Source organism: Macaca nemestrina, chromosome 2 (assembly GCF_043159975.1).
Source record: "Macaca nemestrina isolate mMacNem1 chromosome 2, mMacNem.hap1, whole genome shotgun sequence".
Lineage (NCBI taxonomy): Eukaryota > Metazoa > Chordata > Mammalia > Primates > Cercopithecidae > Macaca > Macaca nemestrina.
In genome coordinates, this window is record NC_092126.1 from 202,750,155 (window position 1) to 202,777,576 (window position 27,422).

The following is a 27,422-nucleotide window of genomic DNA, read 5'->3' on the forward strand; positions in this document are numbered from 1 at the left end:
TTTTTTTTTTTTTTTTTTTTTTTACTGTTTTTTCTGTTGTTGTTCCTTTCAGAGAGTAAATGCCTCTGAAAGTCCAGATTTCTCATATTCCTGAGGATGAAGGCTTCCAGACTTTTTCTACATGGATATCCAATGAATGGCAAACATTATTTCTTTGTATTAATGCTACCAACCCACAAAACCAATTTAGTGTCATGTCTCAGTTCATTTAGGCTGTTCTAATACAATATCACAGACTGGGTGGCTTGTACACTATTGAGTTTTTTCTTTTTCTCACATTTCAGGAGGCTGGAAAATTCAAGATCAAGATGCGAGCAAATTTAGTGTCTGCTGAGGGCCTTCTTCCTGGTTCATGGACAACCCTCTTCTTGCTGTATCCTCACATGGCTGAAGGAGCGAGGGAGCTCTTTGAAGTCTCTTTTAAAAGGGCACCAATAACATTGATGAGGGATCTGCTCTTATTACCGAATCTCCTATCAAAGGCCCATCTTCTGATTCCATCACACTGGGTGTTAGAATTTCAACGTTAAGAATATTTGGGAGGACCCAAATATTTAGTCCATAATAGTGTCCCACTTTCTTATGTAGCCCCATATTTGATAAGTTCTCAGTTAAGAAGCTAAGTGATTTTCAAACACATATTTTTCTATAGAAATACTCATATTTTATTGGAAGTTTCTTTTTTCTTTTCTTTTTTTTTTTTTTGAGACAAAGTCTCACTCTGTCACCCAGGCTGCAGTGCAGTGGCGCAATCTTGGCTCACTGCAACTTCTGCCTCCCAGGTTCAAGCCATTCTTGTGCCTCAGCCTCCTGAGTCGCCAGGATTACAGGTGCTCACCACCACACCCAGCTAATTTCTGTATTTTTAGTAGAGACGGGGTTTCACCATGCTGGCCAGGCTGGTCTCAAACTCCTGACCTCAGGTGATCCACCCGCCTCAGCCTCCCAAAGTGCTAGGATTACAAGTGTGAGCCACTGCACCCGACCTTATTGGAAATTTCTTACAAAAAATTGTTAACAACAAAATTCAGAATGAATTCATGATAAACATTTCAGGTGGATTTTCTACTTTAAATTATATAGGTGTCAGCCAGCGTGGTGGTGTGAGCCTGTAGTGCTAGCTACTCAGGAGGATGAGGCAGGCGGACCGCTTGAGTCCAGGAATTGAAGCAGTGAGCTGTGATTGTGCCCACTGCACACCATCCTGGGTGAGAGTGAAAACCTTTCTCTAAATTAAAATTAAATTAATATAATATGTGATTATCAATTCACATGAAATAAAAAATTTTTAGAAATGGAGAATATACAATCAAGTCAGTTAAAATTTGTATAAATAAATGAGTTAAAATTAAAATAGATATGGGTCAGGCACAGCGGCTCACACCATTAATCCCAGTACTTTGGGAAGCTGACAGAGGAGGATCAGTTGAGCCCAGGAATTCAAGAGCGGCCTGGGCAACACAGTAGTACCTTGCTTCTAATAAAAGAAAAAAAAGTAAAAGATTAGAGGGTATGGTAGCGTGTGCATGTGGTCTTAGCTACACAAGAGGCTGAGACAGGGAGGGGTATCACTTGGGCCCAGGAGTTCGAAGCAGTGGCAAGATGATTGTACCACTGCACTCCAGCCTGGGTGACAAAGCCAGACTCTCTTTAAAAAAAAAAAAAAAAAAAAGCAGACACTCTATTTAACTAACACTTTAAAATTCTCGTTTGTGTGTGGCAACATAAATATTGTTATGCTGTCTACATAACTGAAAAAGTGACCAAAGCTACACATTCAAATAAATGGCTTCTTCTGTCAGTTTATCTATGTCAGCAGTGAATTAGTACTTTCTGTTATGTGTAAGGTACACAGTTTCTGTTGTATGTACACATAATTTAGGTCGAGCAAAACCTTAGCAACCTATATAAAAATAAACTTACTTCAATTTTCTATCTCTGAAATTAACAAAATAAGGCCATAGTAGAATTTCTTGGTGCTACATGTAGGGAAGGCATAAGTGGTTTTATTTTTAAAAAGTTAAAGGAATGATGGGTAACATAATACAGCCAAAAGAACCAAAGCTTGAAAAATTTGCTCGTGCTTTGTTGAATGTGTCTGTATTGAGTTGAATACTGTATTTTGTGTCATTTGAAAGGACACATGTCCACAGAAACAGCCAGTAAAATGTTTTCAATAAAAGTAAGTAAAATGTTCTAGGTAGTGGTTTTCAATTTTCAAGTGAATAAAGTCCTTAATATGTGACCTTTGTACTGCAGGTACATTATTTCAACCTACGTTTCTCTAACAGTAAATGTAAAGGCTCAATACCTCTCCCCGTAAAATAGCATTGCTCACAAATCAAAGCCTCTGAGGGCAAGTTTTTGTAATAGATTAGAGCTCTTCAGACCTACATCACGAATGCCTGTGACTATTTACAATCACAGAGAGGCTTTCTTAGTTTAATGACATTCAGGCCTAAGTTGCTAAGAGTTTTAAGCTCACTCATCATAGGTTTTCTTTTAGTAAATTGTTCCAAGATGAAAACTGAGAAAAACACTGTCTATCTTTCAACTAAGAAAGGATGAAGACAGTTATTTTGAGGATGTGTCAAAATAGCAGTGGCAATGGAAACAGAATTTGATGAAACTATGGATTATCCTAACTACTTAGATTTAAGTTGAAGATAATGTTAAATGTAAAATTCATCGGTGGGAATGATAGGAATCCTGGTTTATTATTTTGTGCTAGCATTACACGATCTGCTCTGTTTTCTGGTGCTAAACTGGATAGCAGCAATAGCTGTTCTCACAGGACTCTTAAGCTTGCATCTGTGCTTCTGTGACAATTAGACAGATGTCACAAAAATCCTTTAGCAGAGACCTGTTGTGGGTTGTTACAGAGATCATCCTGGCTATGGTAGACACTTACACACATCCTTTATCCACTCACTTCTTTAGGGAATGATGGACTACCATCCAGTTTGGGCAGGTTATGCAATGCTGGCAAAATGAATAGGCCAGAATTACAAGCATCTTATCTGATGAATGGGATACTTAGTTGAAATTTAAGTATTAGTGGTCAGAAATAAATACATATAGGAGCTGCAAGAAATTTTTAATAGTAAATAATATGTAATGAGTTTCCATTTTGAAATCATTGTGGTGGGAGATTTAAAAATAGTTTTGTGCTCCTCTGTGTTACCTGCACATCTTGGTTATGGCCAAGAAAATCTTACACAGCCAGTAAGGCTCTTTACATCAGGAGGCTTTGCTTTTGATTCCTTTGATTGCAAATTGTAGAGATTCTTTTTTAAAACCGATGTTAGAGTGAGTTCATAGGTTTACAGAAGAATATCAAAACTCTTACCTTTTATTCATATTTCCTTTTCAAAAATAAAACTGATATATTCCGGTTGATCGCCTACCTAAAGCACCAAACTCAGCTGATACTCCACGGTGCAAATACATAATACTCATGTTTACACTCTCCACAACTCTGTTAGGTTGATAGTGGGGCTTTTTTTTTTTTTTTTTTTTTTTTTTGGAGACAGGGTCTCACTCACTCTATCGCCCAGGCTGGAGTGCAGTGGCACACTCGCGGCTCACTGCAACCTCCACCTCCCTGGTTCAAGCAATTCTCTGCCTCAGCCCCCCGAGTAGCTGGGATTACAGGCACCCACGACCATGCCCAGCTAATTTTTGTATTTTTAGTAGAGATAGGGTTTCACCATGTTGGCCAGGCTGGTCTTGAACTCCTGACCTTGTGATCCACCCACCTTGGCCTCCCAAAGTGCTGGGATTACAGATGTAATCCACCGCGCCCAGCCATAGTGGGGCTTTTCTTCAAGCTACCTTTCATGAAGAAATGATGAATAGATTCTTTGTAAAAGACTTATACAGTTAGGAATGAAAACAGAGTAATTATACAGCAACAATCTGCCAACCAGTCTTCTCCGCGGCTACAAAACCGATGCCAGATATCACCTTCACATCAACACGGTTGTGCTTCAAACCCACTTTCTAAGCCAAAGTGTGCACAGAAAACGGATGAATACTAAGAGAAACGTGGCAGTTATTTCACTCTAACAGCCTTGCAATAAACTACGATGGGATGTTAGTGTATTTTCATGAGAGTAGACATGACTTACAACAGGAGGATGTTAGTTATTCAAAAGGATTTGTTATAGTCAGTTAATGTGGGGCAGAGCTTGCCAGTGGCCATCCCATGGAGCCACTCAAAGACAGCCTACGGGCAGATGTAAGCCCACACCACATCTGAGCTCAGTCACAGAAGTCAGAAATGAAAACAGACTCACACGGTAGCTCAGCTGTTTCATTTTAATGATCATTAGTGGTCTATAGAGAAGGCTCAAGCTGCTAGGTAAACAGCCAATTTGCTGATCTGAAGTGTACGTGAGAGAGAATTTCTCCATCCATCCGTTTTCTTCCCTGCTCTAGCACGTTAGGTCCTATCTGTTCTCTGAGATCTATGACGATCTAGACTCATCTATCTGTTCCCTGAGATCTATGACGACCTAGACTCATCTAAATGGCCATTTTCTTCAGTATCTGCAGCATATTCTTTTAAATAACCTCAGAGTGGAATATCTAAGGGTGGCGATTTTTTAACAGCCAAATAGTGTTTAGAACCACATCTATTGCCTGTGAAGAATAAAGAAAAAAAAATAAGGAAAAGATGGGGGAGTAAACGTAAGAGATACGTTTTTTCTTCTTTTGGGGGGTTAAGCTCAAATGTTCACTCAAGTAATGATGCCAGTTTTATTTATTTAAGTAGCTTTAAAGGCAATTTCATAGAGACTCCAAAACGGTATCTATGGAAAGTTGCCTGAATGAACGCATCATTAACATATCTACTTTGACAATACACAGATGCCAATAAAATAAATCAACTGCATATATTTATGGTCATCTCTCATATGCAAAACTATGTTAAAACTGAATAAAGTAATACCAAAAAATTCATAACTTAAGTCTGACAAATTTGGCCAGTTTAGTATTATTTACAAAGTAGCCCTCTATACGAAAATCATTTTGATAAACTCAGAACAAAGCTTCCAATCAAAATCAACATAATTATTTTGCAGCCAAAGCCAATCTGAAATCTCTTTTAAAGACACAAGTTAATAAAAATGCATTGTGAATATATATATCCCCTTTGTTGTATGTTGAATAAGATTTATAATAGAGATAAGCCATAGATCTGGTTTCTATTGTCCTATAAGAGAGAATAAAAGAGTGGCTGTGGCTTGAAAGCCTCTGTGAGTATTACCCTCTTCATTCAGCACCATACAGAAAGAAAACTGGATTAAAATGGGTAAATGTTCTTAGAACAATTACCACGAATGCCAATAATTACAGATTTTGGGTTCTTTGGTTCTCATGGCTCTGACCTTTGGTAGTTTATTGCAATGCACAACACAACATCCGATGCGTTCCACATGACACACATTTAGCAATCGCACGTCGCGTCACATTACAGACCATGGACCAAGATTCTTGTTCAAATGCTAGTAGGTTTAAGTGATACAATAGGAACCAAAGGAAATGCTTTGAGAACTGTTAAGTACTATACTGTCTATACTACTGAGCTAGACTGCACCTGAAAAAGGCCCGTCTTTAAGATTTTCATTTTTCTCTGTCCCACAACGCTGAAGTATCCAACTGAGTCCATCTTTGTTGAATGTGTATTTTAATGATAGTCATACAGGGTTTTTGCTTTGTTCTGTTGGTGGTGGTGGTGGTGGTGGTCTTTGTAGCAAAAGCATTACATGAACTATTAATATCTGGCAGATCACTAACTTTTTTCCTTAGAATTTGAGCAAGTTGTTTGCCAGAGATTAAAATAAGATCCTGTGGGAACACTTATTAATATGTGTCTGGGGCTCTAATTAGTTATTAGATGGAAGAGGAAAAAGACCTCTTTGTGTCTAATTATAGTTTGGAAAACCTATTTTATCCCTAATCATTGTGCAAATACAGAGTGGCATTGTATCCCGTAATTTACAATGAATAGATCAAAAGCTTAAAATGTTTCTAGGCTGGTATCAAAATTAAAGAAATAATGTTTATGAGCTTGGGGTCACCTGTTGCAAATTCAGGTTTACAGGATGAGAAGTTACTCCTCTTGTTTCTTTACTCAATACACACTTGGTAGCCACTAAAAAGAAAAACAGACTGTCTTGAACAGTGAATAGACTCTTTGGCAGAACCGTAAGTCTCTATATTTCATATCAGATACTGATTTGTTATAATGTAATTATTTATTTAAAAGTTCCCAGAGTCAGTGCTATTGGCAATAGATTTGTGTACTATTTTAATGCATATCTTTATCCTACTTAAGTCTGGTGTTAATTTCATAAAACTGAAACGTGCTGAGTGCAGCAAAGCCTGCTCTCCAAATTCTGAGTTACAGGGGTCCCCGGTCACCATCTAGCACTGTCATGCTACGTTCTGTTCAGATTTCTGTCTTGTGAAAGGGAAGCATAGCTGGATACACAACATTCTCCACAAATGTATTTTCTGATTGACTCCTTTTGCTATGTGTCGATCTCACAATTTCCTTTGTCAAAATGAAATTTGTTTGAACTTCCTCTTTAGTCCTGGCTATTATCAAAAGCTTCCTTGCTGTTCAGTGGGTTCAAACCAATTGTAAATAATGATACTTTTAAACACAGAACCCATCCTTCCGTGCCTGAGCGGTAATTTCTACTTTTCCACACCCTTAGAAAAATGAACTCTTGGAGCAAAGACCTCAGCTCGTTCCCTCCGTGGACACCAGCAGCACACTTCTGGAGGGAGCTGCTTCTGTTCAAGGCTATTTCGAGTTGTTAGAAAGGAAAAGGTATACGCAGCACATGGGAAAATCTTCCTCCTAATTTTGGAGTATACGGAAGATTTCTACACAAGATCATTGTTTCATGCCATCAAACAAAACAAACATAAACCTACAAGCATGAAAAGACTTCATTCCTGTAAGCAGGACACCCTATTTCTGAACATACTTACTACGGTTTTCTGTACAGTTTTTTTCGAATGCGGTTTTCTATAATTTTCTGAAGTCCATTTTTTTTTCACTTTTAAAATGCAGAGTTCTAAACCTATTACTTAAGAAACTACCCTGATTTCATCCAATTAAATGCAGTCCAGCATGTTTTTTTCTTCATGTGTGTTACCTGCCAGTAATAACGGCTTACAATGGAATGGAAATTCCTCTGTACTTCACAGTTATGACTGAGAACTTAGTAACCTACTTAAAAATAGAAGTACCCTTAAAAGCATGTTGTTAGTGCGGAATAAAGATGCCTAACTGAATCCTACCAAGGGATTGGAAGTAGAAACAAGTAAGGAGGTAATTTTCTTGTTCAAACAAGTTAATGCAAGAAAAACTTAACAGCTTTTCTAAAGACTGTGTTTAATACTCACTGTACTTAATCCCAAGAGAGCTAGTTGGTCAAAAGTAAGTTTTTAGACATGAATTATTCATTTCTGACCAAACCACATTTGGCACTCATTTGAATATTAAACCACATCCAATACAGTTCCTCGGAAATATTTTATTAATATGAACATAGAAAATTCATCAGTGGGGGAAGACACAGCTTAAGCAACTGAGAAAAAATCTTAGGATAACAAAAACCTTTTACAATGCATAAAGGAATCATTGTATGGGAATCACTGATTAAAACTAGAAAGAAATTATTTGACTTAATTCAAAGAAGCATAATTAAATAATTTATCTGATTATCCAAAGCAACATTAAAATAAACAAGTTTAAAATGGCATAAAGATTTTGAAATTCTCAACTAAGAAGCCAAAATTGCCTGGAAGATTTTCTTCTTGCATTGCGATAAAACACTTTTCCTAAACCTGTTATCTGGAGCACTCATCCTATACGATGTTTACAAATGTGATATTAGAAAGTAGCTCCAAATCAGGCAATTTTGGAAAAACGTCAGTTTTTAAAAGACAATTAACTTATTGAGTGTCTTTATTGAACAGTTTATTTGGTTTTATTATTTTAGATATCAGAGCTTTGGATATGTCCTTACTCCTTCTGAAACTCAGAAAATAAGTTTTAGAAACATGTTGTGAATAAGAATTCAATGTTCATTTCTTTTAAACAGTTGCCATTACAGAAGTTTAATGTGAAAAAGTTACTTTAAAAATTGGAAAGGGTTACTAAAATCATTCTAATATAAGAAATGAAGAGAAAATTGGAAAAGAAAGGAACAAAGAAAGAGTTTGCTGGAGAAAATGATTTTACAGCTGCTCCTATAAATGTATATCTTCATTTAAACATAGAGCTTTTTTAATTAAAATTTTTAAAATTATTATTATTATTATTTGAGACAGAGTCTCACTGTGCTGCCCAGGCTGGAGTGCAGTGGCATGATCTCAGCTCACTGCAACCTCTGCCTCCCGGGTTCAAGCGATTCTCTGGACTCAGCCTCCCAAGTACCTGGGATTACAGGCACATGCCACCACGCCCAGCTAATTTGTGTATTTTTTAGTAGAGATGGGCTTTCACCATGGTGGCCAGGCTGGTTTCGAATTCCTGACCTCAGGTGATCCGCCCACCCTGGCCTCCGAAAGTGCTGGGATTACAGGTGTGAGCCACCACGCAGGGCCTAAAAGCAGAGCTATTGATGTCATTATTTAAATACAGGATCAGGTCCTAGGCCATAATACTATAGAAGATAAACATAAAATAAATTTTCTTCACTAAAACACACCTGGTAAAAGAGCACGGAGAAATCACAAGGACCCACTTGATCTAGCTCAAGTAAGGATTCTATCTATTGATTTGCCTTCCGCAAGGGCACAAATAAATCTTTTAAGAACTAATATATAAATCTAATTTTAAAATGTGTTAGATTTGTCAGGGTATGAGAGGCAAAAACAGAAGTTTTTTATTCACTCTTATAGCCAATCAGTAAGTATTAATGCAGGCCTACTTTTTTTCCCAAGAAGTTTGGTAAGCCCTTACTATAAAAGTAAATTGAGGAAAATTCCTATACTCTGGAAGCTGCCATTACTCGGAGGTAACATAGACCTTAACGGATAATCAGGACAAATGAATTATGCCGTGTGAGAGACACGAACAAGGCACTCAACTGGAGAAAGGAGGACGCTCTTGGCATTGCTTGCACTCATAAAATGTGGCCCCCAGGAAGAAGGGACATTTAAACTGAATCTGTTAAAATCAATAGGAGTTTCTAAGGGGTCAAAGAGTGAAGCAGAAGAAGATTCCAGAAAGAGTGGTTTTGTGATAGGTAAGTGAGACGCAGCATGGTGCATGATGAAAACTGACTCTTGCCCAGCACCCTGTGGCTGCCTGAGTGTGCACTGTTCTAGATGGTCGACTTAGGAGGCTTCCCCTCTCTGTTGGACGCTCGGTGTTCTTGCACAGTGCCTGCCATTTGACAGGTGCTTCATGTAGATATGTGGAAGGTATTTCATTATTTTAAAATTTCTATTTCCAGCTAGTGAGCCTAATCACCTTTTCTTTTGTTATACACCTAAAGACAGGAATTCTAAATGACACATAATTGTGAAATACAACGAACGTAGTTGGTATGGTTCGGCTCTGTGCGCCCACCCAATCTACAATACCGTTGTATTTTCTATAATTTTGAAAGCCCAATATCAGGAAACAGAATGTAAAAGATTATTGATAAATGACAGATAAATGAACTAAAAGTGCTAGCATCTAGTGAACTACTTTATTTTGTCTGGTTTTTCTCATTTTCTATCGCATCATCCTGTCTGAGGATGGGTTCAGCTCTCTTCTCTTTTAATTGCATCTTTTCTGTTAGATCTTTAACCGATTTCTCTAAGCTCCCCTAAGTCTGTAAATACAATCAAGTTGCTCACATTTTGAAAAGAAACAAACAAAAAAGGAATCCTTCAATAGCTTATTATTCTCTGTCTACCTTTCTTTTCCCACCAAGTCCAGACCAGAAAGAGTAGTCTCAGTTCCCTACCTTGACGAGTTACTTCTCAACCTGCTGTATTCTGACTTCTGTCTCCATAACTCCATGGCATTCTATAATCAAATCCAAAAGGCAGTGTTCAGTAGGGTCAGATAGTAATTAACTTGGAAATTGGCCCAAAATATTACTAGTTTAAATAATATCTTATTTTTTACTTAGCTGAGTCTGGCCTTTTTCTGAATATAAGCATAGAACTTGCCGGGCACGGTGGCTCACACCTGTAATCCCAGCACTTTGGGAGACCAAGGCATGAGGATCACAAGGTCAAAAGATCGAGACCATCCTGGCCAACATGGTGAGACCCCATCTCTACTAAAAATACAAAAATTAGCCGGGCGAGGTGGCACGTGCCTGTAGTCCCAGCTACTCAGGAGGCTGAGGCAGGAAAATTGCTTGAAACAGGGAGGCAGAGGTTGCAATGAGCTGAGATCGCGCCATTGCACTCCAGCCTGGGCATGACAGAGTGAGACTCCATATCAAAAAAAAAAAAAAGAATAGGACAAGTGTTTGGAAGAGGGGCAGGCCTCAGCCACTTTCCTGAGTCCTCTCTCTCCACGTGTCTCTCTCCCTCACTCCTTCCCCTTTCTTTCTTTGTTTTCCTTATCCTCAAAATCCTACCTCTAAAGTTGTGTTGAGATCTGCAGCCTTCGCTGTCCCATGTCCTCAGAGGAGCTGTTGGCAGAAGGAAGTGGTCTGGGTTTACTTCTCGTTGGCTAACTGAGAGGCAGTCCCACATTGCAGGAGACAGTGTGGCCTCTAATAACAGGTCTCTTTCAGTACTGACATTTTTTAATATTTAATAATTTTACTTTTGCAAATATACTTTATTTTAAAGAGATAATCTGAAAACTAATTTTAATCTGAAAACCAATTACCCTGGCTCTGGAAAATCCAGATGATATAGTGAACCCTATGGCATACAACTGCTGAACTCACTTTCCTGCTTAAAATCTCATGTGCAGCCACTGAAGTTGCTACTAAGCAACCATTCACCCCTTTTTTATGCCATCGTAATCCTTACTATGTTCAGACAATAATGTGTCCAGGTAATCCTTGCTTTTCCAGCTCCATTCCCAGGTATGTGCTGACATGTGACACAGTTCCGGCCGGTAAGATATGAGTGAAAATCTTCTGGAGATTCTGAAGCAGCTTTTGCTTTCCTGATGAAAGGAGACAGACAAGGCTGATACAAATCCCTACCCTTTCTTCCTGCAGTGAAAGTGGCTGTGATATCTGCAAGAATAGTGAGGTGGCAGAAGTACGAAGGCATAGCCCAAAAAATCATCGCGATACGAAATCTGACGTTGCTGAGCTGCCAAACCAACGCCAGCAGCCACAAAACTTCAGATCTTAAATGCTGTGTGACGGGTGGCTGTGTTTTTATGTCTATTTATTCCCTCTTCTTCTCTAGAGTCTCCCTTGGAGGATGCAGATCTAATTTTCAATGACTTGTTAATGCCCACCTTTTCATGGTACTATTGGATATCTTCATCAAGACATTTCATGGAGAGCTCAGATTTAGGATATGAAAAATAAATCCATTGTCTTCTCCAAGTCAAAACCAAAAACAAAATATCTGTATTCACCTTTTGAGTAAATGGCACCGTCATCTACCCAATTGTCCAAAAGAGACACCAAGGAGTTCTCCTGACTCCCACTTCCCAGCGGTACGCGTGTCCCAGCACTCGGTGAGCTCTGCCTGCTGCTTTGCTCTGCCTAATCTCTCTCGGGTGCTTGCCCTTCCCTCTATTCCTGCTACTCTTGTTTGAAGATGTCAGTCTGGCACTGAAACTCTAAATGTCTCCCCTTGCTCCCAATCCCCTCATCTTCGTCCATTCATTCTGGTTCTGCCACAGCAATGGTTCTAAAATTTGAACGCTATTACTCCCTTTCTGGAAAACTTTCGGGAGATATTTCTACCCACAGAATAGTCCAAATTGCTGGGCAAGGCATATAAATTCTCATGATCTATAATTGGCTTTTTGTTTTTCTGCTACATCTGCAGTTAATACCTGATGCAGTGACATACGTGTCCTGGATGACAGTGTACTGTTTTTTGTGTAGTTTTTGTTGCTGTTTTTACTTGAAGTTTATTATGCAAATAATTCAGATAATTCAAGTAGAGTAAAATTGAAAAGATATCCTTAAACTTCCACTTCATCCTCACATTCCATTTCCCAGAAATAACAGCTATTAAACACTTGAAGTGAATTCTGCCATGTTCTCTCCTACTGCCAAATCATTCTGCTTCTGTTTCCTCTGCCAGGAATAGGTTTACCTTTTGTTTGGTAAATTCACAGGTATCCAAACTTCTGGGCTCAAATGTCATCCCTACAAGAAAGCATTTCCTCAATCATGTAAAAGTATAGAGAAAATATTTTCATATTTCCCTATGCTAGGGTATTCCAGGCAAAGAAAACTGGAAAGTGGGTTAAAGGATATGCTTGGAAAGTTAAAGCATAATTGAATAGGTAGCAATTTCAGAGATATAAAGATCTATCTCCCCAGAGCTATGTGTTTTGGCTTCAAAGGGGAATGAACCTTGTAGACATTCACATACATTCCAAATTCCAGTTTACATTTCCAAATTGTGATACATTTGAGAGACAAAGCTTCTCTTTTCCTCTCAACGGGGATGATGGCAGCTGTAGAGCAGCTCCCATGTACACTTCAAGATTCATAATTTTGGAGTTATTTTCCTGTGGCATACAAATCTCTTTCTACACACAAGCTTAGCCAATTGGCCATCATCACTCTGACTCAGATTGGAGGTAGGTGGTCTGGAGAAATTGTCTTGATACAGAAACCTCAGCTTTGCTTTTAAGTTAATACAGATAGATAGATGATAGATGATAGATAGATAGATTAGATAGATAGATAGATAGATAGATAGATAGATAGATAGATGATAGATAGAGATATAGATATATATTCTAATGTGTGTGTGTGTATGTGTGTCTGGTGTGGACCTTACCAAAGTACTAGGCATGAATACAGAGGATGAAAATCCCATGGGTCTTAGTATTTAGTGTTAGTAGCCGAGGTCTGTAGAGTGTGAAGATCTCTCGTAGTGCCTGTTGGTAGAGTGAGGAGTCACCGCCCTTGGGAACTTGTGGCATGCTCCATGTGGTTCCAGGCCATAAAGTGATACTGTTGTTTAGCACTTTGAATTTTTCCACACAGGTAGTAACTATTCAGAAACAACCAAAACAGGCAACAAGTGGTTTGTCCATTTCTAAGCATCTTAGAATAGTAATTGGTTGTAATGTAAAGCATCACTTGTCTTTGGCAAGCTGAAGAGAGTGGACTTAACCAGTAATGGCCAAAAGAATCAGGTATTATTTTCAGGTACAAACGTTTTAGTCTGTTAGCAATAGGGAAACAGTGGATATTATTTTTGTAGATTACTGCGGTGTTTCTTTAGGTACTGGTGGCATGCCAGGGAATCAGAGGGGAAAAGTTGGATCCTGCAAGAGTAATGGTCTTATGGCTTTAGAGCAAAGAAATAGCTTTGAATGGAGTTAAAATTAATATATAATCTATATATATATACACATACACTATATATAATACACAAAAAATATATATGTATATATACAAACATATACACACATTAGAATAAATATATATATGCATATACATACACACAAAGGCACTTTAGAAATTTGTAAAGTTGTCTGAACAAATTTAGGCCTCATCCTCTATTCTCCCATAGACACCTGTTCCTACCTCTAATAATTAACTTATCACATTGGTTTACCATGTTTTAGAAAAAAATCGTCACCCTTTAAATGTGTGTTAAAAGATAGTAGAAGCTGTCATCTATTTCTTCTTGAGTCACAAGTTACTTTCACATTTCCAATATGCTGCAAACACTTAATCATTAAAGAATAAAAGGACACAAATAACAAATATTTAGGTGTAATTTAATATCTTGGAAATATTCTACAATGTTTCCAAATAAGAATAAAATTGCCATCATATATCTTTATAGTCTATTATTTCTTTTCCCACAGAAAGGCAAAGTTTATATTCAATTTCTTTATAACTGAAGTTTATATTAAATTTATACTAATTTTTTTTAGAAGACTCAGAAAACAGGAATCCATCAGCCATGTGACATTCTATAGTATTGAGCTAAAATGGAGAGTTAGGAGGCTGGGGGAGGGATCAGGAGGAGCAGAGAGAGACGGAGAAATAATAATTCCTATCCCACCTCAAAAGTCAGAATAGGATACATTTTCACGTTTGAATTTTGGGTGGCAGAAATGGGAAGCCTGTACCTTCCAGATGAGGTAATCAAATTGGCTTCAACAACGCCAAATACTTTTAAAATGCAAGTATTCACTGGAACAAAGGAACTACAAGCGAGATAAAAATATGAACAATGTTTTAATGTTTCTTTATAATTGTTTATATTCCCATATTCAAGTTGAAAATCCTATTTTATGTTTCTTCACAGTATAAATCAAAGTTTGTAACTATTTTCTATTCTATTGAGGTGCTTTTTTAAAACTCCAAGTTAAAATGCCAATTGTTATGACAAAATAATTAAACGTGAATACTATTATCACTTTCTTCTATGGATGACTATAAAAGTTTAACATATGTTTACACTGTGACTAGAAAATGAAATAGATTAAGAAAATGTTAATGAAAGTCTTTTTAAAAAAATGTATAACTGGATTCTCTCTTTGGGAAAAAGAATCATTGACTTTACTACAGACAGATTTCAGTAAATTTGTGCTGATCACCCGCCATTCTAATCATTACTGTCAGGAAGTCATTTTGAGATCACAGGTCACAGCTTTACATTCGACTGTGGCATAGGAAATTTCACCAATAACTCTGTGCACATAGAGAAAGAAAGCATGCTGAAAGCAGACCTACTTTAGTGATACATTTATTTAAAGTATTTTAAAGTGATTCTGGAAGTGTGTTTAAGTAAAGATAATCTTTCGGTTGAATGCATTTAAAATTAACCTGTGGTTCTTATGAGAAGAACTATTATCAGCCCTAAATATTTTGCATTTTAGTTTCTGCCCCAGTGATGCTATTGAAACTGCTTTCTTGAAGGTCCTCAATCACTCCCTAATTGCCAAATCCAGGGGCTTTTTTTACTTGTCATCTTCTGGACAGTGTTGCATCATTGGATACTGCTCATGCGCTCTTCTTTCTTGAACGTATCCTCTCTATCAGAGAATAAAGTGATTTTAAAGACACGCATACCCCTGGCCGGGCGGTGGCTCACGCCTGTAATCCCAGCTCTCAGGGAGGCAGAGGCGGGAGGATAGCTTGAGCCCAGGAGTTCGAGACCTGCCTGTGTAATACAGCGAGACCCCGTTCTCCACAAAAAGGAAAAAAAAAAAAAATGCATACCCCTTTATGTATTTAGCACTGTGTATATGATTTTTGTCCTTTAAAAATCTTGTTAATGATAGACTACTAGGGTTTATAAAATGTTAATTGTATCAACTACATTGTATTACTGTACATTGTATTACTATAGGCAACTGGGATATACTGTATTACTCAGGCAACTGGGACACCTGTTTTTCAATATGAAGAATTATAAGGCATTTACCACAGAGCTAAAAGTAGAACACACACAGAGATAATGAGTGAAATCAGAGGTGGGGAGACCATATCCAGTCTCCCGTATTTGGGTAACTAAAATTGTATTCGCTTACTTATTGTCCGTGGCTGCTTTGCACGGCGAGGGCAGAGTTTGCACGGCGAGCGCAGAGTTGAACAGCTGCCGTAGAGGCTATTTGTTGTACAAAAAGCTAAAATATTTACTTTCTAACTTTACCCAGAGAAAGTTCACAGGTCCCTGGTCAGAGCACTGATTTACTGACCTTCGAAGAGAACCATTCCTCTTTTTAGATGCAAAATAAATAAATAAATTAATTAATAAAACAGCACCCTCATTATAAGGCTTTATGCCAGGATAGGAAGGTTGTGCTGAACTAGTTGCTGTCTCGAGTCTTCTAGAGAGCCCTGCCAGCTATGACCTTAATTTTTGGCACCTTTCCACAAGAATAAGCATGTATGCTCAGTGTAACTGACCGTCTAAAAAGATTCAAGAAACCCTCACGCTATCTCCTTCACAATTCTAGTTTTAAGTGTGCAGAGTCCAATCTGCAGTAGTGGGCTCCTTATCCCTAGGACCCAAGCACGGAAAGGAAGTAAAGGAAGGCCTCGTGATATATGGTACTTTCTACTGTAACTATTGTGTCCCGATACATTGATCTATGATTCATCGTGTTACCCCTTTCAAAGCCTGTCTGTGATTGGTTACTGTACATCCATCGTTCAGTTCATACAGAGACAGCAGTCGGGTATTTATGGTGATTGGTTACTGTACATCCATCGTTCAGTCCACACATAGACAGCAGTTGGGTATTTATGTTGACACCTTGTCGCCCAGTGATAAGCCACGTGCCATTTTGCACAAATGGATAATTGATAGAAGAAATTGATCAACAAAAGTCAAAATGCAGTAAAGAAACAAAAAGTGATGATGTTGGAAGTGAAATTCATATTAAACATAGATGGAGTTTTGGAAGCAATTGCTGTGTGAACGTTCACACTCCCACTTTTCAGAGACTCTAGATACACATCCAGAGGAACTTTGTGAAAACGAACTTGTTGCCACAAATGAGGGAAGAGGTTGTGACACAAATGAAGAAGATGTCCCGGAATCTACGAAACTTGACATCACAGGAAAACTCAGAGACATTTCTTTACAAAAGAATAAGCTGTTAGAAGTGGATCCAAACTCAGAAAAGAGGATAATGATGTACAACGACATAGAAAAGATGCCCATTCCATATCATAAACTATAACAAAAAGAAAAAAGAGGAAGTAATATTTGAACTACTGTTGATTAATTTTCTTATAAGCAATGACATTTTAATTCTCAATGTTTCTAGCCAGAAATACCATTTGACCCAACAATCCCATTACTGAGTTTATAGCCAAAGGATTATAAATCATTCTACTATAAAGACACATGCACACGTATGTTTATTGCAGCACTATTCACAATAGCAAAGACTTGGAACCAATCCAAACGCCCATCAATGATAGACTAGATAAAGAAAACGTGGCAAATATACACCATGGAATACTATGCAGCCATAAAAAAGAATGAGTTCATGTCCTTCTCAGAGACATGGATGAAGCTGGAAACCAACATTCTCAGTAAACTAACACAGGAGCAGAAAACCAAACACCGCATGTTCTCACTCCTAAGTGGGAACTGAACAATGAGAACACATGGACACAGGGAGGGGAACATCACACACTAGGGCCTGTCGAGGGTGGGGGGCTAGGGGAGGGATAGCATTAGAAGAAATACCTAATGTCAATGTTGGGTTGATGGGTGCAGCAAACCACCATGGCACGTATATACCTACCTAACAAACCTGCATGTTCTACACAGTGTCCCAGAACTTAAAGCATAAGAAACAAAACAAAACAAAACAAAATACATGATAGGGTACTAAGTAAATATTGGTGTTTAGTGCTTTTTAAAAAATCCTTCTTCATTTATAACAGAGAGTGTAAGAAATTGCAATGTTTTGACCAAGGTCCTTAAAGGTCATAGAGCAGTCAGAATTTTCTCCATTGATTATTAAGATCTCTTTGCACAATTTCAACTTTCATGGTCTTTTTTTAGTATTGCACTGCCATGTAAAGCAACAACTACCTGTATTTGTCTTACTGAATTTGTCTGGATATATACTGTAGGAATGTTTAACACAAACACTGGTAGTGGTCCATTATCTATTATTTGGAGGGCAGATATGGTTGAGGAGAACTTCTGACTAGGCTTGACCCTTCTGCTGATTTTCATATGACCTTCAACATCTCTGTGCTCTGTTAACTGCCTAAAAGATTAAGTGTATTTTCCAGAAGTAAAGTAAGGTTTAAAAGTAAAAGCTGTAAAGAACTGAATTAGCTAATCAGCACGTCAATAGTAGTAACACGCTGAGGCTCAGGTGTGTAAACTTTCATCCTGCCTTCTCTAATCTAGCAGTTCTTGGAGTCTGACTTTTCTTTTTACCTCCTTCCTCCCATTTCTCACTTTTTCTTTCTCTTTCTCCCTTTATTGCTTCCCTTGACTCTTCATCTAACTCGTCTTAGAATAGATTCAAATCTTTGTTATTATTATATAACATTCATTTTGTTTTTGACAAAACTTTGATCCTGATTCAGTATCTATCATCACAACACATCAGACGCTGGATTCAGGGTTTATAAATCACTTTGATTCAATCATTTCTAATTCTTTTTCACTCTATTTCTCTCTGTCTCTGTCTGTCTCACACACACACACATCAGAACAAAATAAATAACTTCTCTGAATGTGTGTGTTGTTGTGGTTGTTGTTTTGTATATGAACCTCAATTGATTTTTTTCCCCCTGTGTTTTCACAGCACTGGAATTACGTGCATTAAATGAAACTCATTTCCCAGTATTAACTCTTCAATGCTTAAACAATTCTCTTGATACATAGGTTAGAAAGATTTTAATTGCATACATCAGTCTCGGTTCAGTTCATCACAACCTCCACATCCTACAAACATAACTGGCTTCTGGGAACATGCACAATAGTAACCCTCTAAAACAATTCACTGTGCATTTTGGTAAGCAATTATGTTTCTAATTTGGTAATGGAAAGGGATAAAGATATAAAACAATTAAAGAGCTAATTATAAGTTCCATTTAAATATATAAAATATAATACATGGTCATATACTCTGGAAAAAATATTCATTTATTTGCTAGTGAAATTTTAGGGAGCAACGTGTATGATAAATTGACAAAATATATAGATACTGGTGCAGAAAAAGTTTCATTTCATACTCTGGTTCATATGACTCTGAGCCTGTTTAAGTCTGAAAAAACGAAGAGTGGAATTTCTAAATACATATAGTTCTCTGAACAACTTCTTTAAACATAAAAGTGACCTTTGTTTTTTTTTTCTTAGGCTGCTACACACTACTCAAGGTAATTATATATTGGTGGTATACCTCAAATAAAATCTAAACCAAAATTATAAAGAAAATGCCTGTAATTCATTTTCTCCTTTTATAATAATATATCTTATAAAATAAATTGCTTTTAATCTAACAGCCTTCTTTAGGTTGTACTCTATTAAAGGAAATTGGGCCAGAATTGATTTGGGTAGTGAAATTTATCATTACACACAGAAAATGGACAATGAAATGTGATTAGACTACATGTGCCCATCATTGCCTTTTTCAAGAGCAAGCCTTGAACAGAAGAGACTGGATTCAATGAATCAATAACAGTAAAAGCAAAATTGGAGGGCTGTCAAATCAACTTAATTCCTCTCTTCTGATCAAGCAGCATCCAATCATCTAAAGCACAATGCTAATAATCAAATTAAATTGCATTTGACTCCTTTTACCTGGAGTCAAAACACACATCTGACTGTAATATTTCATATACTTAACTTTGAAAAGCCACTCACATACTGACATATACTAGAATCAAATGCTTGTTGCATACTCAGGATGAGGCAGAGGACAAAATTACTTTTGATTATGCTCTTAAACTAAATGGAACAATTAAAATAATAGGTTTCCTTCATCTATTCAACAAATATCGCAAACCTAAAGAACTTTGCAAGCATCAGCATATTAATATGATTTTTAGCCATTCCGATGGTATTCCTTTTGCACAAAGCGGGCCTTTTTTATTCTTTGGTGCATGGAAGACCTAAATACGCCACGCATTGAATTAGATCACATGCTTTTCCAGCTGGCTACTGGGTATCTGTCTTACGGGTCCCATTAGCAACTTATAACACAGCTTTAATACACTGCATGATAACTGCTGGTGTACAGTCATTAAGAGGAATCACGACTAAATCTTCTTTAAAATGGAAATGTCCAACACAGTGGCATTTAATGAGCAAATAATGAATAAATGAATGAAATGAAATGAATGAATGAAAATGTATCATTACAGACACAACACAGTCTAACATTGTGAGACTGACTGGGCAGAGACAAGATTGGACTCTACGAACAAAAAAAAAAAATTATTTTTAAAGTCCTCCTTAAGGAGAGAGAGTTTCCTTTTGAACTATTAGAAGGGCTATAAACATAGATTTGCGGCTTCACTACATGGCAGTTTCCAAAGGCACACTTCATTGAAGAAGATGGTCGAGAATGTCTTCGAAGGAAGCAGTTTCCAATGTGGATATGAGGCAAAGATGAGAGTCTAAATGAGTGACACCCTGCATACAGTCATATTTTCAAAAGGAGCTCATCAAGACTGTTGGAGTCCAGCTTTGCCTTCAGAAAGGCCTCCTGGTGTTAGAAGAAAAAACAGATGGGTACAGAGTTAAAGACTGGTGTCTCTGGAAAGTTTTTCAGCGGGTGATTTTCATGAAGTTTAAACAAAAGAAAAACATTTGTGTTCAGAGTAAGGGAGAAGGAAGAAAGGGGGGAAAGAGGAGTTATGAAATGTCGCTCTGAGGGCTCTGGGAAGTATAGTTGAGTAATATAAAGTAAGACTATAAAATGATGAATAGAGTCACAGTTGTCAATTAAAACCAGGAAAACGATGCTAAAGAAGAGGACAATTGCACAATGGACAAAAGTAAACTGACAGAAAGAAGAAGAGGAGGAGGGAGGAAAAACCTTGGGCAAAGAACAGTGATGTTGGGGAGGAGTGTGAGGATTGCGGCATCCATTTGCCAAGAACAGGTTTTGTTGTTGAAAACCTTGATAGGACACCCAGCCTGAGAACAAGGCAGTGCCCGAGGCCCAGGTTTTTTTTTTTTTTTTTTTTTTTTTTTGCTATTTTTCTTTCTCTTATTCGCCACAGGTATGATTTACCCAAAAGGAACGTGAGGCCAGAAGTTGCATTGAGCATGCTCTGTGCCTCAACAGGAGACAGTGGTTTAGCAGCAATAGCCAGAGTGTTACAGAGAAACCCATGGCAGCTCTCAGCACATCTTCAAGCATAGAGTTAGATATAAAACAATTAAAGAGGAAACAGGGGGAGGAAGGTCAGTGTTAGCTGCACAGTTACAGAGAACAGGCAGCACATTAGGAAATGATAAACATAACCTTGCACAGACTCGCTTTTAAAAGGCATCAGTGGTTCAGGGCTATAAAATGTCGTGCATTGTGTCAAAGGATATGTGCGTTTAAAAGAAACCTGGAAGTGTATTTAAACATTTGCAGATGGAGCAGATGGGGCCACAGAAGAAAACTACGTTATTCAGATTACATTGCCTCCGAGTCTGGGTAGCAATTTAAAACAAAGGCATGGGTTAGAGGGAGATTTCATAGCAATATGGGGATCTTTTGTACAGACACACACATCTGTGTTGATAGGGACCAAAAGGAATCTGGATATCAGAAAGTCCAAATAAAAGAGAAAAAAGTCTTAATGAGATGAAGGCCTGCCTGGAGAAGTCTGATATGGTGGGGAAAATTCCCTTCCCTTAAACTAAGTCGCTAGAAAAGATAACTGAAGTATAAAGCACTTTTTTCAGATGGCGAAAGCCTCTCATGCAAATTTTGTTTATTCAACAAGACCTGGATAAACAGCAGATCTGATCAGTAGCCAGACAAAAGAAGTACCGTGGCTCTTGCTTAGAGGTCTGAAAAGATCTCACTATATTCTGAGCTTAAGCTGACCTCTGACACTGACAATTGCTGAATTCCTTATACTTTTCAGTGTGGCTACATTGACAGACTAGAAAATAAACGCCTAGAGAATTCAAATTACAATTATATTTGTATTTAAATTTCTGTCATTTGCATCAAGTAAGAAATCAGAAAGAGGTCCATAAGGACCTTATTTCTTTAATTTTTACAAAAGAGAAAAATGGTACATACTTTTAAAAAATAACCCTTACTTTCTAAAATGGATAAGCACTGAGCATCAAAATAATTATGAAAACCTAGAGTAAATTATATTTTTATTACAAGTACAAAATATAAACAATTTCTTTTTAAAATGCACTGGTTGATAACCTGCCCCTTCCCCATTGTATTTCTGGGAGGGGGATGTAAAATCTGTAGCATACTGGAAGATAGTTTTCTATCACCGTTAAAAATAATTTGGAGTGGTCTCCACACAAGTGTTCCAGATAGATCTTGAGAGTGTTATAAATCTGACCAGGTTTCTAACACAAATGTAATGACACAGAGCACTTGAACACACCACTTCTGACCAGGGTTCCGATGGTTACTTTGTTTTGAGGAAACACTCCTATTATTCCAGTGTGCTGGAGTCTGCCCACGCTGGCTGGGCTCCAGAGGGCTGAATGTGCACATCTCTCTCCAGCGCTGCCTCCCAAGCCCTCAGGTTGGCAGCTTGAAATCGGTCCTGAAAATTGTCAAAAGCTACAATGAGGGCTCCCCCACCGCCTTCCAGAGACCAGCTATTAAACATTTACCAACACACCACTGTCACTATCCTCACTCTGCTTTTTATCATCCCTCTGAACAGAGCCACAGTAAGTCATTAACACTTTGCCAGGGAACCTGTCGATAAAACACTGTGTCAATGGGCAATGCTTATTTTTATTTTCAGCCCATCGCCCAGGAGTGCTTCAGGGCTTTCCAGCCTCCATTCTCACCGGCGTGCTCAGAGAACTGACTGCATATTGCAGGGCCAAACCGCAGGCTAACACGGTACAGGTGGAAAAAGCCCAACCAGTGAATAAAATAGAAGAGCTCCTACAGCCATTCTGTATCCCATTCTTCCAAATGTTTTAAGACACTATTCAAATGCCACCTGCTCTCTGTAGACTTTCACGGTTCCCTCATTTTTTTTTTCCTTTGCTCTTTTGAGATGGTTTGTATTTCTATCGTGATGGTTGTTTCATTTTGGCTCACAATATCAGACTGAATCATAGAAAACGACATTTTCTAGGCAAATTAGAGTGGAATTTTACCAATTTTATACAGGTCAATTTAATACATTTAATTGTTTAGTATTTTCATTTTCCACTGGAATGTAAATTTTTGCTCGTTTTTGAGACGGGGTTTCGCTCTGTCGCCCAGGCTGGAGTGCAGAGTTACAAGTGTGGTTCACTGCAGCTGGACGTCGCAGGCTCAAGTGATTGTCCCACCTCCACCTCCTGAGTTGATGGGACCACAGGCATGCAGCACCGTGCCCGGCTAATTCTTTTTTATTTCTGTAGAGAAAGGGTTTTGCCATGTTTCCCAGGCTGCTCTCGCATTCCTGGACTCAAGCGGCTCTCCTGCCTTGGACTCTCAATGTGCTGGAATTACAGGTGGGAGCCACTGTGCCCAAATATAATGTAAATTTTTTGAGGGTTTCAAACATGTTTTATTCAGCATTTGACCACACCTGGACAAATAGATCACATATAGTTTTGATTAAATGAATAAGTATCAGAAAAAAATACATTAAAGAAAAAACAGTCTTCGCGAGCCCACATAGTTCGATGAAAGTAAATGATAATAGTACTCTTCTACGGTTATACTGCTCTCTGAGGAATCTGAACACATTTGATAGATCTGGCTATGACAATGTGAGCAATACAATGTGTCAGTGACATTCATATGGGCAAATGTGGACTTACATTGTACTTATTCTGTCTGATAAACATGTAGCCCTTTATAGACTTCATGACATTCCAGCTATATCTCGAAGTATACGTAAAAATACTTTATCTCGATATCCCATCCAGCACCACTGTTGTACAAAAGAAAAAGCAGAATGAGATTTCCAGATGCAAACAGAGAAAATTATTTAACACAACCAAATATACTATGAGTAGCAGCCCTGTAGAAAAACATAAAACAGAAGAAAGGCAGTAAGAATTGTGCCTTCTCCCTTGTGACAATTCAAATTGTAGTGCAAAGTGGAAATCGGCAAGCTAAGCTTTTGAATTAGCTGCTAACATATCAATAGGTGTAAACTGCAATAGGCAACGTTGCTTTAATTGGAAGACCCATATCATAGCTCTGTACCCTCGAGATGCACAAACACGAAGTTATTCTGTCACTTCCTATCGTAGGAGAAATACAGAGTGACAAGTTCAACTAAGAAAAAATAGAATATAAAAGCTTGCTTTTATCTAAGTTTTCCTAGAAGGTGGGTAGCTACGATGAATCCGTTAATGGATTAACGGATGATTTAATGATTTCTAATGGTTCATTAAATGATTGGGATGCAAACCCAGGCATTCGAGCCAGCAAAGGCAACCCCCTTTAGGTCCCCTCCCTTTGTATGGGAGCTCTGTTTTCACTCTATTAAATCTTGCAACTGCCAAAAAAAAAAAAAAAAAAAAAAAAGAGATCCATTTAAAATTGTATTTATTTTTAAAAAGTGTCTAGGGGTAACTGGGATAAACAAAGGAAAAGGCGGCAATACTGCCTCTTGACTACCATTTAACAATTCGTACAATAAGGAAGAATCTAGATAAAATGTCTCCATTACAATTTCGGGGAGGCTAGACTCGTTACGGCTTTCCTGCCTTGAGTCATTAATAGCTGAGTTGTGAGGCAGGAACTGGACCAGAATTAGATATGTTTGAAACTGGCCAAGAACACTTTGATGAGAGACCACCAGGGAGAAGAAATTTTAAAAACTACAGTTCGCCCTTTAGTAAATTATGTAACTATAGTTCCCAAACTGGGCTGTGGAGCACCTAAGCAGCGAGAAGTTGTAAGTTCATGGAAAGCATGAAGGCATTTTAAAAAATCATCAAATAAAATGTGCACTACTGCCTGGATATCCACATCTTATTTAAGAGGCAGTGTATTATAGTGATTAGGTGTATGGATGGAAGCCAGACTACCTGGGTTCTAATCCTGTCTCCTAGCCATGTGACTTGCCCAAGTTATACAACCTCTCTGAGCCTCTGTTGCCTTGTCTACAAAACGGGAGAATGAGTGGTACCTCCCTCTGAATGGTTATGAGAGCTAAATGAGTTAAAACATCTAACGTTTTTGGAATAGGACTTGGTACATAGTAAATAGTACCACAAGTGTTTGCCATCAGTATATTTACAGGACAACTAATATGTAGCTATAACATGTCATATAAAATGAATTAATAATACAAACTAATAATAAAACAAAAACTATTTCAAAGGCATTGTTATATTTATAGTAGCCTTTTCTCATTATAAAGCTTCTTTATCAGTAAATATTAACTGTACACCCATTTAAGAGGGAGTGAAAATATTTTTCAACTTAAAAAAACAAGCCTGAGAATTTAAAAGGTAGTTATAGTTACTTATGAAGACGGCCTACTAAGAAACAAACAATTTTAGTGTGTTTATTTGACAGATCTGCCTGACAGGCATAGAAAATAGTTGAGTCTCTGGTTCTCTCAACTCTGGGCTGAACATCACTGATCTCCGTACATCATCTTCCCAGTGATGCCAAAACCCTGGGATCTCCAAAGTGATGAATAACATTATTGCAGAGGTTCAGGGGTTTATTATCTGTGCCAAAACAAAAACTCGGGGCTAAGGATCTTGCTATGATGTTTGACTTGCTCATATTTAAAAAAATAAGTTTTTTGTTTTTGTTTGTTTGTTTTTGGAGACGGAGCCTCACTCCATCGCCCAGGCTGGAGTGCCATGGCACTATCTCGGCTCACTGCAATCTCCACTTCCCGGGTTCAAGCGATTCTCCTGCCTCAGCCTCCCAAGCAGCTGGGAGTAGAAGCATGTGCCACCACGCCTGGCTAACTTTTGTATTTTTAGTAGAAATGGGGTTTCACCATGTTGGCCAGGCTGGTCTTGAACTACTGACCTTGGGTGATCCGCCCGCCTTGGCCTCCCAAAGTGAAAAATAAGTTTTAATAAAAGAAGATAAAACTAAGGAATCATAACACTAATTATGAAAGGGTAACACCGTCAATGCTCATATTAAGAAAGGAGGAAAACATAATTTCCTCTGCTTCTAAAATGGTTATTTCCCATAGCACCATATACTTTGCATATATTAGATGTTTATTTATGTTTACTGAGTTGATAAAAGTACATTTCAAAATCAAATAGTTAAAAGATATATATTTTTTTTTACAGGATAGGAACACTTTCCCATGAAGTGCCTAACTTAAACAAATGGCAACAGTTCTTGAAAAACAAAAAACATGATGAAGCATCTACACGAAACTATTAGATTGGGTTTAGTCGAAAGACTGTGTGTGGCTTTCTGATTGGTGAGAAAACTAATAAAGCTGCACTTGAGTAGTAAGAGGATGACCTCTTTTGGCTTATTTGGGCTCCTAATATAACAGTCACTGAACTAGCTAATTAGCTTGGCACGGTTTCAAGCTATTGGATCATAGGAAGTGATAGAGTACAACAGAAGGCATCTCTTGGCGAGAATAACTGTAACTCATCATTTTCTGAGAGGCGTTCTTGTGGAAAGGACTTTTAGCAGCTTTTTGATCTCTGGCACTGATTTGGAATAAAGAAAAACGCCCATTTAATTTATCATGTTAACGTTCAGTAGTATGCAAGCATAGCAAGAAGGCAGCAGCGCACGATTGATGTGAGTGAGGCAGTAGGCCCAGCCACTGCATGCTGTCACTGCAAGCCTTTCTCTCCAAATGTTTTGGAAAGTTTTATATCCAGACAAACGGCATTAGGTTATGAAAATGTAGGCAAGTGGAGAGCTCTCCATAATCCTCCTTGTGATGGTTAGTTTTCGGTGTTAGCCAGACAGCTGGTAAAGCATTATTTTTAAGTGTGTCTGTGAGGATGCTTCCAGAAGAGACTGACACTTGAATCGATGAACTAAGGAAGGAAGATGGAACCTCATCCAATGGGGGTGGGCACCACCCAATTGATTGAAGGCCTGGATAGATTTTAAAAGGCAAGATAACTTCTCTCTTTTGGAGCTGGGACACTCATCTTCTCCTGCCCTTGGACATCCAGAACTACAGGTTCTTTGACCTTCAGACTGTGTAACTTGCACCAGTGGCCCCAAGTTTCTCAAGCCTTCGGCCTCAGGCTGAGAGACTGAGAGATACACGATCAACTCCTCTTGTTCTCAGGCCTTCAGACCTGGACTGAGCTATGTCACTGGCTTCCCTGGTCCTCCAGTTCGCAGATAGCCTATCGTGTGACTTCTCAGCCTCCATAATCATGATGTGAGCCAATTTCCACAATAAGTTTCCACAAAGAATTCCATCTATATGTGGATGTATATATACACAATACATATATATATAGTGTGTATATATGTATTGTATGTATATATACACACAATACATACAGTGTGTATATATATACATACAATACATATATATAGTGTGTATGTACATATATATAGTGTGTATAGTGTACATACACATACATATATAGGGATGTGTGTATGTCCACTATACATACTATAGATACACACTATATATATATAGAGAGAGAGAGAGAGAGAG

At 38.0% G+C, this 27,422-nt stretch overlaps 1 protein-coding gene and 1 long non-coding RNA gene across 16 annotated transcripts in view; both read right to left on the minus strand.

Annotated features, from left to right (window-relative positions):
- On the minus strand, positions 1–27,358 carry LOC139361164 (uncharacterized). Its single transcript, XR_011618713.1, has 2 exons — positions 10,614–27,358; positions 1–10,048 (listed from the first exon to the last, which is right to left on the minus strand). It is a non-coding gene; the product is annotated as an uncharacterized lncRNA (long non-coding RNA).
- Positions 1–27,422, minus strand: part of LOC105485558 (roundabout guidance receptor 2) — a 1,382,758-nt gene that overhangs the window by 945,169 nt on the left and 410,167 nt on the right. The window lies entirely within an intron of this gene.